Raw genomic sequence first — 14,587 nt, forward strand, 5'->3', positions numbered from 1 at the left:
ATTTCTGCACTTGAATGCTTTATTTAATTTGATATATCTTGATTTAAATATATTTGCACATCTTATTATTTGTGGAATCGGTAACTGCTTAGAAAGACCCTAGGTTGTGAAATACTTATTATAATTTGAATTAAACCTAAGAATAATTTTTCAATTACCCAAATTCACCCCCCCTTAGGAATGTGCCAGTTACATCACCCATAATAAGAACTTGAACTCTAGTTACACTACTATGGACACACTAAAGACTCAAAAAAAAAAAAAAAAAAAAACAAAATACTCAGTTGCCTCGCAGAAGTGCTAAGTTTACCGTCTTTAACAAGACGTACTAAAGCTCATATTAACTCATCCTAGTTTGAAGCTCAGAGTGGCTTCCTTCATTTCCTTGTCATGTCTTCTTTCAAATAACTCCATCTTTCCCTTTAGACCGGAGGCCAGATCATGATTTGCAGGAATTTGCTCATAAGGGCCCTCCAAGTCGGCTGTAGATAAGCTCTCGAGCTGAAGAGTTTCTTCTAACGGGTCCCTCCACCAAATTGAGGGATCCTCTTCCCCAACACCTTTATCAATCAATTCCTTATCCATAGCTTGGATGACATTAGGTGGATGTTGGGGAACATGGAATACATTCAGCCAGAGTTGCTTTTGGCCAAAGGAAATGTCCATAATCCCAGCCCTATATTAAATGCAGACATTAGCCGTGACTAAGAATGGTTGTCCTAATAGAACAGGGATTGGATTCTTGGAAGGTTCCATATCTAGGATAATGAAATCCATAGGATAGGAGACCTCTTCCACATTGACCAATACATCCTCTACCTCACCCCCGAGGTCTTTTCATTGATGATTAGGCAAAGCACAAGGTGACCGGAGTGGGTTGTAGCTTTCCTAAGTTGAATTGCAAGTAAATTGAGTTTGGAAAGATGTTCACGCTCGAACCTAAATCTAAAAGAGCCTCATCAATGGTGTAATTTCTAATTACATAAGAAATGGTCGGTGTTTCGGGGTCTTTTGATTTAGGAGGGAGGTGACAAATTATCATTGAGCTTATGCGCTCGACCAGCCTCAATTGTTTATTTATAGATGCCCTCAAATCTTTCTATAGCCTGTATCAGTCTTTGAATATTTTGGCATACATAGGTGTTTTCTTAATGTCATTTAAGAGGGGTTTGTTGACTTGAATTCCTCTAAATCCATCCATGATGGAATCCATTGTGGTCTCTTTCTTTGGTGAACAGGGCATAGGGAGAGTTGCATGGTATTGTGTTTGAGAGATGTGAAATGCCCTATATGAGCGGCGTAATGTGGCTTGGTTCCTCTAGAAATGGATGAGGGAGTCTTAGGATTCTTCACGAAACTAGAGGAGGTGGCACAAGCTTCAACATTAGGATCTACACCCTTCTCCTCCTCGTTCTCTCCATTTCTTAATTGCTTTTTTGCCCTATTTTCTACCATCCTACTAATCTGAATAATAGTCACTACCTAGACTTGCTCCTAAAATAACGATGGACCAACGACTAGCTTACATTCTACCCCATATTGGCCCTTGGGGTTCACTAAGGGCTGACTCAACAACTTTTCCTCATCTCTCTGACTCAAGGTTGTAGCTAGTTGCCCCATGGTGGCTTCCAGATTTGCAATGGATTGAGAGGGGGAGCGAAGGAGTTGTCAATCTACTTGTCAATCAATCTTAATGCCTTTAAGACCTTTCAACACCATCTCTTGAAATGTATCGTAATTGGGCTAAAGAGGAGATGGTTACTGAAAGGTTTAAAATCTAGAGGCAGAAGTAGGATGATTTTGAGAGTTATGATATAGGCGAAGAGATGGAGCATCAAGGTTTTGTTGAGGTCTTTGGGCTTGAAATACCGGAGCTTGTGGTCTCTAGGAGAAGTTAGGGTGTTGTTTCCACCCAAGATAATACGAGTTCAAAAATGGATCATTAGATGGCTTATCGTACCAATTGTGGGTGGCTCTAACTTCCTCCTACACAAACTCAAGCTGGGAAGGCGCATGTGGGCGATTATAGCTGGTGTGGGAAGGATTAGTGCAGATGGCACACACCTCTGCACATGCTGCTAGCTGTGGGTGCTGTCCTCAGGATAGGACTTGATGTAACTTTAGAGCGATGGTGTGCAGGGTTGGCACTAGGTCATGGCCTGCAACCAACTTATAAACTCCCTTATGTTTTGAGGTGGATAAGTTGGGGGGGTCTATGAGCAGCAGCAGTGTGCTATTAAGAATTCTCAGCTAGCCTCTCAAAAAGAACCCAAGCCTCATTCTTGTGCTTTGTAAGGAAAGTACCTCCGCATGATGCATAAATCATCGACCTATTTCTCTCAGCTAACCCTTCATAAAAGGTTTGCACTAATTGCCACTTGGGGACCTAATGATGCGGAGACTTACGAAGTAGGTCTCTAAAGTGTACCCAAGTTTCGAAAAAGAGTTCCTTATTCATTTGTGTGAAACTTGTGATGGCTCTCCATAGCTGGTTAGTCCTCCCAATTAGGAAGTACTTCTTTAAGAACACATGCTGCATGGTGGCCCAGGTGGTCACCAAGTTTGGCTTTAAGGACACCAGCCAATATTTGGCTTTATCCTTCAGAGAGAATGGAAAAAGGCTAAGATGGAGAGTATCATCATCAAAATTATGTATGTGGATGGGGGAAGTTCATCCATTGCTTTAAGTTCAGATGACTCTGCAAACTCAGGGTCGGAGATTGGCTTCCTAAGGGACCTAGAGGATCTCTCAATCTCAAGGTCTATAGGAATCAGTTTTGGATAGAAAGATCGCGAGCCCAGCATACACACTTGAAGTGCACTGATTTAAGACTTTAGAATCAGCAAAAAAGGAATGAAAATAAAAAGAAAACAAATAAAAACAAAGCAACAATACTCTAAAATGGAAGTTGGCTATAATAACCATAGCTAAGCGCCGGCAACGACGCTAAAATTTGGTAGGCTTGCCAAGGCATGGGTCCTTAACTACTAAAAATAATATTTATAGAACCTAACTAATTCCAAGTTTAGTAGAAATTGGGGGAAGTCGAGTGTTGATCCACAGGGACTTAAAGCATAATTATCAAACCACTTCCCAATCAGTTTATTATAGCCTTGTGTAAAAAGAGAGTGTAAAGGTGCAATTTTTCTAACAACCCTAATGAAAGCATGTAAAGTTTATATTAACTCTACTCCTACAAAGTAGTGCTCTATCATAAATTAGACTTAGGATGTCATGTGTGTAATCTAAGTTCGGTTAGTTTATCATACTAAGCTAACCGAGAATCGGTATGGTTCAAGGAGTCATTTGATGGCATAGGGCAGCAAGGGTGCATAAACCGTCTGGAGCATAGTCAGGAACCGAAGTATACTCTATCACAACGATCACAATAGCCTCTCTGAGGGACTGTAACCTACTATGTGTACCTAAATGAAGCTACAGAAGTGCTATCCTATCTCCAAGATTTCATTACAGTCAAAGCATGAAAAGTGGCAAAGCTGATAAAGAAAGCAGTAATGGAAAACATGTAAACAAAAGCAGTAAATGAAAGTAGTAAAATATCATTCCTTTGCAATCAAAGTGTCTGTCACTAACACTAGAAACTACAATCGAATGATTGTCTAATCTACATGGAATGTACATGATCCTTGTCGGTTGTCATTGGCCTTCGAATGCTTCTTGCACAAATGAGAACAAGTATTGAAAATCTACTCTACTCATAATCTAACTTGGATATGAAAGATGTCTTAAGTTTGTCACTAACGTAATAGAGACCAAAGAGGAACCCTAAGCTCATTATCGAAGCTACTATATATACCCATTAAGGTTTACAAGGCTTTGAGTTCAAAAAATTGAAACTGCTGCAAGTATCTAGCAACAAAGATTGTCAATTTTGACAAAGTCGTATCCATGTTCTTTCTCGATTGCGCCATGGTTGGAGCTCCCGAGAAAGCAAGGATTTGAATTCAGCTCTTCTCAACATAGTTGCATAATTGGGTCTTGTTGGTTGAGTTGATGGTCTAGACTTGCAAGGTCTCGAGCTTCAGGAAATCTCAGAAACTGAAATTTATCACCCATAATGGTCTCTCTAGTTGAGCATTTGGTCAAGACTCTTGGTAGTTTTTTTTTCAATCAGCTTCAATCTATGGACCTAGTCGCCCCAAAAAGTCACTATGTTGTGGACTTGGTTGAAACTTGCAGTTGTGCTATTTTATAGGCTTGAACCTTGGAGTCTGCATCTATTTCCTAGGTCGCCCCTATTGGTAGCTACTCTCTCCACATGGTCAAGCAAGATCTTTCTTTCTTGAATGTATCGATGCTCTAGGGACTTGGCTAAACATATGATTTGATCTTTGAGTGTCGCAAATATTCCCTTGGCTTCTCGTAATGCCAAACTCCATGGTTTTAACCTGTTTTCCCTGAAACATGAATAAACCTTGCATAGCTCTGAAATATGATAGCAAAGGGTTATATACAAAATAAATGAGGGTAGAAAAGGTAAATGACGGCCTAAAAGAGTGCATTTTAGGGACTCATCAATTGCATTTATAGTAAGGTGTGATCCCAACAGGGAGGGGATGAATTGGGTATTAAAAATTTCTTCCTACGTTAAGTGTGTTGAGTTTTAAACTGCAGCCAGTATTACACAACCTAAGGTCATTCTAAGCAGTCTTAAATCCCTCAAATAATCAAGTATGCTAATGTTTAAAATAAATATGGCATTCTCAACAAATTAGATAATAGCATAAAAACACCACATCATATCCCATTTAAATTTAAATGTGTGTATGCAAAATAATTATAACAATAAAAGAACAAGCATACACATGCGGAATTTAAAGTGCAGAAATTAAATTAGAGAGAGAGAGAGAGAGAGAGAGAGAGAGAGAGAGAGAGAGAGAGAGAATATTTAGTATCAAGGTTCAGCCAAACCTACCCACGTCCTCGCCTTGGGCAAACCCCCAAGGATTCCACTAACTTGCTCACTTAAATGGGCGGAGTAGAAGCTGTTTACACTTCTCCTTATGGAACGAAGTCTCCCTATCTCACTTACTAGGCAAAGCCAAACTAGTTCTCGTCATGGGGTATAGTCTCCCCAGCTCAATTACCAGGGTGAATCAAATTGGTTCCTCCTTACGGGGCAGAGTCTCCCTAGCCCAATCACCAGGCTGAGCCAAATTGGTTCCTTCTTAAAGGGTGAAGTCTCCCTAGCTTAATCATTGGGCTCAGCCAAATCGGAACATAAAACAATTTTTGTACAAATAAGATGCTTTTGAAATAAGTAGATGTGTACAACAATAAAGTACTAAATGCACTCTCAAATAATGTTAAAATGAAGCTATGTAGAGTTTATAAAATTCCTCTCAAAATATTTTTCAAGTAAATCGGTGAGAGTATAGAAAATGATTTCTTCTTTTCAAATGACCTTTAAATTAAAATCAAAAGGCTACCAAGCAAAATATAAGACTTTGAATATATGCTCTAGCCTTTCTCAAGAAGCTTTTCAAGCAAATATTTATCAATAAAAAATATGTTCAAAGCTTACTTCAATACCCCAAAACTTTTCTCCAAAATTTATTTTCCAAGTCAAAGAATAGGAAAAACTAGGGATTTTTTTCTCAATATGATTGACCTTCAAATAAGAGAAACCTTCCAAGTAAGAATATATGAAATAAATATGTTGCTCAAGGCTGTCAAGGATTTACTTAAAAAATTTTCTCCAAAAATATTTTTCAAATAAAAGCGTAGGAAAATTTTGGCCTTTGATAGATAAAAGCACAATTAGGCTCACAAGCAATATATATATATATATATATATATATATATATATATATATATATATATATATGCATGTAAGATATATGCTCAAGCCATGCTTGGATGACAAAGAGATTTCTCCAAAAATAATTTTTCAAGAGAAGAGTAAGGGAGAAATTTGATCTTTGTAAAACAATAGAAGAAGAGGAGTTCAATCAATATATATATATATGAAAGATATAAGCTCAAGCCTCATCAAATATAACCCCAAAAATTTTTTCCCCGAAAATGATTTTCAAGGAGTAGGAGAAATATTTCCTTTGAAAGTATAAAAGAAGATGGCCATCAAGCAATTTATATGTATGAAATATGCTCAAGCTTCTTCACATAAAAACCCCCAAGAGTATTTTCTCCCAAAATGATTTTCAAATAAAAGAAAATTAGAATAAAAATGGGAATTTAAAGAACAAGTGGGGTATGGAAATGGGAGAGAGTCAAAGAAGGATTAAAACTAATTTTAATGTGATTCTCTAACTTCTTCCAAATTTTTTAGCCTAGTATTTTTAGGCAAGAACCCAAAGTAGCCATTTTATGGCCGTTGGGGAATAAAGAAATGATTTTATTTGGAAAACTAGCTATTTTATGCTCGTTGAGCATTTTGACACGTGCAAAAGCTGTTGACTCTATGAGTCCAATCCTACTTTGATAATGACAAATCACTTGGTAATTTACTTGTGCATTTGAGATTTTGAATAGGACAATGACTTAGCATGCACGGATGATGAGTACGCTATGGAGGTCATGAGGAATACAAAGCATATACCACTTGACTCAATCCATGGAAACCAAAGAGTAGAAGGATAAAGACAATTCAAATTTTCAGTTGTAATTCACATTAGGTTTGATTTTATTTGCATAACTCATATGATATGATACGAAGCTCAAATTAACATATAGACTGACCTTAGGATACATATTTTTTTCATGACATATTCATATGCATTAACCTAGGTTGGATTGGGCTGATTAACAAACAGGTTGTCGACAATTCCGCTGGTCTTGTCGATGAATGACTAAAGGCCATTCATTGTCGAACGCTCTACTCTCGTCAATGAGAAAATACTGAGAGCTCCAAAATCTCAGACAATCTACCCATCGATGAATTCCCTGATTTCATCGCCGAAACCATAGCCAAACAAGTGTTAAACACTCGTCGATGAGTTCGTAACGCAGAACGGAATTTCTACGTGGACACGGATGGAAATCTTTTATTTTAAATGATCCAATAGCCAAAATTCTTCTAGATGGCAAGAACACTTACAAATACAAGCTCTAAACCCTAGGTCATCACTTTTTGCATACTGTTGACGTCATTGGTCACACCCGGTTTTGATGATGACAAATACTCAAGTATTTGATGGCTATCTAGTTTATATGCAGGTTTATATTTGCAAATACTTTGGTGGCACATGAGGTAGAGCATGAAGACCCTGACGATCATTTTATGTTGTAATTCATTACTATTCAATTTGTGTCTTAATAGTAATTAGGGAAAATGGTATGTAATAATCAATGCATTACATGCATGATTAGATAAGCTAAAAAATGCCTAGACTGACCTTAGGTCCCCCATGCATGCATAAAAGAGTGCCCTATTAAAACCAAGTCAATCATCTATAAATAGGGAGAACATTTTAAAGAGAAAAGGATTGAACTGCCCAGAGATGGCATGTTTAGTTGACCAACTAGAAATATATAGGCAACGTCCTGGTCGAGCGAACCCCCACATGGGAATTTCCAACCTCCTGGTTAACCGAACCTCCTAGTTCAAATTGATCCGGTCAACCAAACCGCATGAATTTGGAATATCGCATTTGAACACCTCAAGTACAATCGACCATCTTTCTAGCTCAAAATACTCCCGATCGACCGAACTCAGACACTTGGTCAATTGAACCCTAAGTACGTTTCACTGGTGCTCTCGAGTTAGCGAAAATTATCGAGGTTAAAACACAGTTAAATTTTATTAACCTCACTTAAACATTTTCTAAAATGACTAATATGTCCTGAACGGTTATAATTCTGGGGAATTCTCTATAAATCCCCTCATTTGAAAAAATTAGTAAATGATTAGTAAACTTAATTAGGAAAAATCCTCTGAAATTCAAAAATTCCTACTCTCATTTTTTAGCATCCTACACTCATTCTTACTCGCCTTTATTACTAAAATCACTCTGTAAGTGTGCTTGAGTGTTCTTTTCATTAGGCTTAAACTCTTTTTTGTTCTTATTGATTGAGATTATTTTATAAGAGAGCAAAGAGAGCAAAGCTTCATGTGTTTATAGAAGACTTTGTTAATAAGTCTTGCTTAGGAATTCTTCATTAAGCTTTTGGGTTTTGCATTGTCATTGCAATACTCAAGTAGTTCACATTGTGTTTTGGTTGCTAAAATTATTTTACAAATCATTTTCAAAATATCTCTTATGCCGATCTTTGAGAAATACATTTTGAGATATTTGCTTGAGTGCTAAAGATCTTTGTTTCTATATCTTTTGATTGAGATTATCTTCCTAATACAAAGATCAGATAAATTTTTACAAACCATTTTTGAATATCTCTTGTGATTTATTTTGAGAAAAAATATTTGTTGAGATATTTGAAATATGCTTGTGATCTTTGCTGGTTCATTGTGATTGAGACTATTTTTGACACAAAAATCCTATCACTTACACTCTCACGTACTGAATGCATTATTTGCATAAATCCTTGAGAGTAGACTCTAAGACTACATTAAGCTTATCTTATCATATCATTCGGTAGTGTATTGATTACATTGGTGCATAATCTACTTAGTTGAGAAGCATATTGATTGTATGCAAATTTATTGTGAAATCTATTGTATTCCACGCGTGGCCTCAGGGGACGGTAATCCAGCCCAAAAAAGATTGTATGTAAAGGTTGAGGCCAACCTTGTGCTAATTGACCTGGTTGTTTAGGTGCCGCTCCACCCGTTAAGTGAGCTTATAGTGGTAATCCTTGTACTTGTTAACAAAGGCGGGGACGTAGGCAGTTTTCCGAACCTCGATAGCATTTCTGGTGTCATCTCTACTTACTGCTTTATTGTGCATGCTTAGCTAAATTAATTGTGCAGTTTAATTTTTTCTATATATTTATATTGATTTACTTTATCTGCACTAGATTGACCTTAGGCTTGCATAATACGGTTGTTAGTGGATTGACCTGAAGGATAAAATTTGAAAATACCAATTCACCCCCCTCTTGGGATTACGGTAAAGCTAACAATGGGTATCAGAGTCACGTAGCATAGACTTAATAGTTATTTTGCAAAAGATTTAGGATGGCTCATAGCACCATGACCCCTTTCCCTGAGGGACCCTCTTCCGTATGACCTCCGATTTTTAGTGGTGTTAGTTACACTTTTTGGAAATAGATGATGCACATTTACCTTCAAAATATAGATTGGAAGGTGTGGAAGGTTGTCTCTAAGGGAAATTATGTTCCTATGAAAACTAAGGGTACAACTAGAGTTTCTAAAACTGAGGAAGAATGTACACTACAAAAAATCAAGGTATTAGTGACGAATAAAATTCATCACTAATAGTCATAAATTCGTCACTAATAGTATTAGTGACAAATTTATGAGTATTAGTGATGATTTTCAAATCGTTGCTATATATGCCGTTACTACTAACTTTTAGTGACACATATAATTTTCGTCACTAATAATGGAGTATTAGTAACGGATTTAATCCGTTACTAAAACCCTAACACCATCACTATATAGTATATAACGACTCAACTCAAATTCGTCACTAATAGTTGTGGTATTAGTGACGAATTATAAATTCGTCACTACTAGTAGGGATATTAGTGACGAATTATAAATTCATCACAACTAGTAGGGTATTAGTGACAACTTAGATATTCGTCACTACTAGTATGGTGTTATTGGCGAATTAGAAATTCATGACAACTAATATGGTATTAGTGACGAATTAGAAATTCGTCACTACTAGTGTGGTATTATTGGCGAATTAAAAATTCGTCACTAATAGGGGCGGTATTAGTGACGAATTAGAAATTCGTCACTACTAGTAGGATATTAGTAACGACTTAGATATTCATCACAACTAGTGTGGTATTATTGACGAATTAAAAATTTGTGACTACTAGTATGGTATTAGTGACGAATTAGAAATTCGTCACTACTAGTGCGGTATTATTGGCGAATCAAAAATTCGTCACTAATAGTAGGGTATTAGTGACGAAATTGAATCCTTCACTAATAATTAGGAAAATTAAACAACCTTTTATACTAATTTTATTTAATCATGAATTCTTATATAAAAATCTATAATTACATTTTCGAATATATAAACTGAAACCATAATTACTACAAAATTCGAATCATTCAAAATTTTGAATTTAAATACAAATTCAATTAAAATGAAGAAATAACATATGTTCAGATAACAAAAATTATTTAAAAATATTCAAAATTCAAATACAAATACTAATACAAATTCAAATTAAAATACAAAAACTCCAAATAACAATAAAAATTATAAAGAAATAGTCAAAAGTTGCATCTGACGACTGTAGTGCATGCATGCATGGCATCATGCTAATGTTATGATAGCCACGAATCCTACAAATTAAGAGTCATTAAAATAAATTTAGTATACCAAATTGAGGAGAGCTGATGCTAAGTATAATCAGGAAAAATAATTATATGATATAACAAATTGGCAAAGATTTCATAATCATGCATATTACATAATTTGTACGGTAGTAATATCAATAATGAAAAATGTAACGTTGTGTTCGAGAGCATAGATTTCAAACATTTGAATGGATTTGGACAAATTTTAATACAATTTAATATTACATTTTATTTAAATTCAATGTAAATTCAAGTCCAAAGTCTCACGAAACACGAGGAGCATAAAATTATATTGAAATTTATTAAAGTCAATTTAAATCTAAACTTAAGATGTAAAATGCATGCTTTGGAACACAGCATGAGATTAGTTTATGGGGGATTTACACAATGACTCAATGAGGTATTAGCATTGCATGGGGAAGGGGATGTAGCGAATAAATCCAGTCGAGGACACGTGTCCAATTAGCATGCTTTACTGTTTCGTAGACAAGCATTATTCCACTTTTTTTGGTTCTTTTCTACAGTGACATTGCAACTCATATGTCCATACAAATCCCTAATTATGTTTTTTTTTCAAATGATTATGAAAGTGATGCTCCCTTTGAGTTATGTATATATTCAACTTATGCATTTTTAAAATTTTCAAATCCTCAGCCAAGTGTATATAATATTTTCAATGATTTCGGCACAACAATGAATGCTTTAAGCTTACCGAATGAAAAACAAGTAAATGAATGTCCATTTTAAATGAACTAAGTTTACATTACCTTATATATTATGATTCATAAGTTTCACTCATCCTTTCAAAAATAGTTTAACATTAAACAAAGCCTATCTTTTGTTTAGGACTTTGGAAAATTTTAACATAATTTCGGCAGCATGCTGTCTGTAAATTGGACGTTTTCCCATAAAACCTGCACCTGATAGGTTGAAATAGATCATTTATAAGAAGTTGAAGGCACATGAGAACCTATATCCACTACGAGCATGCAATACACATCAACTGCATCCGCCATGCAGGAGGCATTCTAGACTAGCATGAAATCATGTAGCATATTCACGACAGTAATCCATGTAACCATATCTTAAATTCATAATACAAACAACAGAGAACAATGGATTGTATTGAGTTCAGTGTGGTGTTGTTATTCATCTAGGCATTTGAACATGAACGTTAGGAGATGATGAGAGCATTTAATTTAAATGATTATGAAAGTGATGCTCCCTGTGAGTTATGTATATATTCAACTTATGCGTTTTTAAAATTTTCAAATCCTCAGGCAAGTGTATATAATATTTTCAATGATTTTGACACAACAATGAATGCTTTAAGCTTACTGGACGAAAAACATGTAAATGAATGTCCATTCTAAATGAACTAAGTATACATTGCCTTATTTATTATGATTCCTAAGTTTCACTCATCCTTTCAAAAATAGTTAACATTAAACTAAGCCTATCTTTTGTTTAGGACTTTGGAAAATTTTAACGCAATTTCGATAGCATGCCGTCTGTAAATTGGATATTTTCCCATTAAACTTGCACCTGATAGGTTGAAATAGATCATTTATAAGAAGTTGAAGGCATACAATAACCTATATCCACTACCAGCATGCAATACACATCAACTGCATCCGCCATGCAGGAGGCATTCTAGTCTAGCATGAAATCATGTAGCATATTCACGACAGTAATCCATGTAACCATATCTTAAATTCATAATTTAAAGAAAAATTGTTATCTTGAGTCATCCGCTAATATTCTCATTGAAAAGCTTTTAAATGACTTAAACATATCCTGGAAAACCGATGTGAGACCCAAATAGACATGAATCTGCTTTTCCACTATCGTACTATATACAAAATAACATGCCTTCGAATCATCTGGGTATTGAAGTAGCTAATGAACTGAGACACAGATGTTCCATTATCATTTGCGTAAAACTAAAAATTAACATAGTCTATGAGGTTCCCATAACTCTTCCACAAAGCCAAGCAATGTTTTTGAACTTCGTTATCATCAAATGGAGCTATAGAAGCAAAAGAGATTACCCCATTCTCCTTAAGGGTCGCTGTGAGCTGCCCTATGCACTGAGCAAAAGTTTTAGAATCAGCTTTAAAATGCTACTTTGAAATCCGAATGTTTACCCTTGATGGAAGAAACATGGGAGGGGCTGAGATCATCTAAATCCCAAAAGATGCTTAAGTTTCAATTTGTTGGACGAGGAGAAGATAAGGCAGTGTAATCAATGGTGAAGGAGAGAATGAAGTGGAATTGGACATGTGGGTTAATGGGTACATCTGAAAATGTGACATGTTTGAACTCAGTTCCTATGTATTCACTGAAGACACCGGAGGTGTTGGGTGCTGTCTGGGTTGATGAAGAGGGAAAGGTATACAATAAAATTTAAAAAACAAAAACTCACTAATCAAGATTTTATATAGAAAATGGCAATTTAGAAATTATAATAAATTATTAATATTTTCCTAAGAATTCATATACCAAGATTTTTATTAAAAAAAAAAAAACAATGAAAAAACATCTTATTATGCAAATATTAAAATTTCAATTTTTTTCAAAAAGTTAATCAAAGCATTAGTGTCATAATCTTTTTTATTAAGATTTTTCACGTCCATAAGTCCTATATTTATATGGTGTTATAATAATATCTCATATCAATGTTTGTATTTTATGATTTTTAAACAAGGTGTTAATTTTTATAAATAACTCTTAATATTCACACTTTAATATTGGTAAACTAAATTATGACAATATATTATTAACTCATCTTGAAAATATATCTAAAGTTTATTGAAATTATAAAAATATTTTACACATTATTATTTACATAAAATTACATGCAATACATATGACCTTCCAACTAGCATTGAACTACTTCTTAAAGAATAAAAGAAAATTTTGATAGTCCTTAAAGTGATAAATATGTAATGTTAAGTTTACCCTTATATTAAATAGAAATTTCACGTCTCAAAACCTACATTTTAACTCCATTGAGACCCTTCCTCTCCCGATCTATTCGGCTTATAACTCTTCGAATTTTAGTCCAACCATCTTCCATGGAACCCAAAACATTCACAATGGTGAATTAGCCTTCAAATTTATGTTGCCTATTAATGGAAGCTCCTATAATCTAAGAATGTATACTCAAGTTGAGAAACGATATCAACATTTTTTTTTATTTACAAGAAAGGGATACCAAGTTAGTTCAATTTTGTTTTTATTCAATCTTCAATTTTTTTATTTTTTAATTTAATTCTAACTTCAATTTCATGTGTGTATAACTCAAAGAAATTTATGCCCATCAGTTTTATCTCTATTTATTTTTCTGTAAATGAATGTCTATTCTAAATGAACTAAATCTACATTACCTCATTTATTATAATTCCTAAGTTTCACTCACCCTTTCAAAAATAGTTTAACATTAAACAAAACCTATCTTTTGTTTAGGACTTTGGAAAATTTTAACGCAATTTCGGCAGCACGCCGTCTGTAAATTGGACATTTTCCCATAAAACCTACACCTGATAGGTTGAAATAGATCATTTATAAGAAGTTGAAGGCACACAAGAACCTATATCCACTACCAGCATGCAATACACATCAACTGCATCCGCCATGCATGAGGCATTCTAGACTAGCATGATTTAACATGAAACTCAATTTGTGATCATAATACCTTATAATTAATTATAGGAGCCACCTGCATCATCTGGTCCAGATTGGTGCATCCTTTCCTCCAATCGCGCTTGCCTATCCATCATGGCTTGCATCTAGGCTCGAAAGCTGGAGACCTCCAATCTCAATTCCATGTTCTCCATTTCCATCATCTACATCCATCGAGCCATCTTCTACTTATCATACTCGGCCTCTCGACGCTGTCGTTTCATCTCTGCATGAGCTGCTGCTTCCATGGATGATGATGCTATTGGGGCAATGTAACCACTTCTAAGACCTTTCATACAGCCCCTGCCCCCCTCCGCTCGTTGCCCAAGCACTTGGGAAGTGATCTTGAAATATTTCATGTGCTAACTCTCCTATGAAATAGGTGCATCCCTCAGCTTGACTATCCGTGCCTAATTTCAATTATGAAAATGATAAAAAGGATTAAGTAAGACTAAAACATT

At 35.1% G+C, this 14,587-nt stretch overlaps 1 pseudogene; it reads right to left on the reverse strand.

Moving 5' to 3' along the window:
* Positions 1-345: 345 nt before the first annotated feature.
* On the reverse strand, positions 346-14,300 carry LOC131158215 (chitinase 2-like; annotated as a pseudogene).
* Between the last annotated feature and the right edge of the window lie 287 nt (positions 14,301-14,587).

The sequence above is a fragment of the Malania oleifera genome, chromosome 1, assembly GCF_029873635.1.
Source record: "Malania oleifera isolate guangnan ecotype guangnan chromosome 1, ASM2987363v1, whole genome shotgun sequence".
Classification (NCBI taxonomy): Eukaryota; Viridiplantae; Streptophyta; class Magnoliopsida; order Santalales; family Ximeniaceae; genus Malania; species Malania oleifera.